Genomic DNA, 1,383 nt, shown 5'->3' on the forward strand with positions numbered 1-1,383 from the left:
TTGAACCGCGGTCCCTGTGCTTTGCTAAGCTTGTTCTAAGTAGGTGCTTTAGACCACTGAGCCATCTCACCAGCCCTTTATTGACCTTTTGACCAGAAACAGGAATTTATTTGCCAGGAAAGATCATCCCATCATACTTCTGCTGGAACCAGCGCCTGGCCTCCTCTTTGCTGATTCCATATTTGGCCCCAATGCAAGCTGTCCTGTGCTTCTTGTCTGTGATGCTGAAACCTGGCCTACCCAGCAGCACATAGAAGTCCAGGCCATAGATACCAATGCTTGGGTCATGTTTAATGCCCAGATCTTTGTGTTCCTGGATTTCAAAACCAAAGTTTCCGGTATTGGAGAAGTTGTTCATACTTAATTCATACACTTGCACCTTTAGACCTTTCTCCAGGATTTCTTCTGCCTTCACCCCTCGGACTGTGCAGTGGACAGCCATCTTCTTGTTTCTCCTGAACCCAAAGGATCAGACAGTGTATCTAGCTTTAGAAAACACACGAGTCTGGCTCATGAGCTGCCTGGGTCAATTTTCTTCACTCTCCCTGACACAAATGTTAAGTCAGAGCTTGCAGATTTGAAGTTCCTGCATGGGGTTCTCCTCACCGTGATCCTGCACCATGGTGAAGCTCCATACTTATTTGCTTGCTTGCTTGCTTGCTTGCTTGCTTGCTTGCTTTCTTTCTTTCTTTTTTTTTTTTTTTTTTGAATCATTAATGCATAGTGGATTCTTTCAAAAGTTTTTTTTCCCCTGCATCTACTTAAATGACCATATGACTTGATTTTATTTATTTATTTTAAACAAGGTCTCTCTAGTTCAGTTTGGGATTGAACTTACTTTTTAGCCCAAGCTGCCCTCAAATTTGTGGAACTACTTTTGCCTCAGTCTTCTTAATGGTAGGATTGCAGGAAAGCACCCCTACATCTGGCTGGCTCTGTAAGACTTGTCTGTTGTGATTACATGGCACATCTGAAAGCTTATCCTCATACAGTGAGGTGGAGTTTCTAGACAGTAGACAAACATATCAATCAGTTAAGCACTCCTGATAAAAGCAGAAGGATTAGAATGGAAGAGGAAAGACTAGAAATTGAACAGTGCAATGAAGAAGCAGAAGTGAGTGGTCCAGAAGCTTACGACATGGAAGAAGATGCCAGGGGCCTACCTTGGAAGGAATGGAAATATATGTTGCTCCATTGCCAAGGTGAGGGTACGGGAGGCAAGCACTTGAACAAGAAACCAAGAGAGATTATTAAGGCAGAAGAAATTAAGGTTTATTAAGAAGATAAGTCTTAGTGATTGAGGATGTAATAGGTAGAGCACCCCACCACGTCCCCAAAGAGAAAGGAAAAATCATGAGATTTATTGAATTTGACAGCAAGGCA

At 42.6% G+C, this 1,383-nt stretch overlaps 1 protein-coding gene and 1 pseudogene across 4 annotated transcripts in view; one reads left to right on the plus strand and one right to left on the minus strand.

Moving 5' to 3' along the window:
• Nucleotides 1-1,383, plus strand: part of Arih2 (ariadne RBR E3 ubiquitin protein ligase 2) — a 93,626-nt gene that overhangs the window by 61,946 nt on the left and 30,297 nt on the right. The gene's annotated exons all lie outside the window — the stretch shown is intronic.
• Nucleotides 107-622, minus strand: LOC101565028 (annotated as a pseudogene).

The sequence above is a fragment of the Octodon degus genome, unplaced genomic scaffold (genome assembly GCF_000260255.1).
Source record: "Octodon degus isolate 3935 unplaced genomic scaffold, OctDeg1.0 scaffold00008, whole genome shotgun sequence".
NCBI classification, from domain to species: domain Eukaryota; kingdom Metazoa; phylum Chordata; class Mammalia; order Rodentia; family Octodontidae; genus Octodon; species Octodon degus.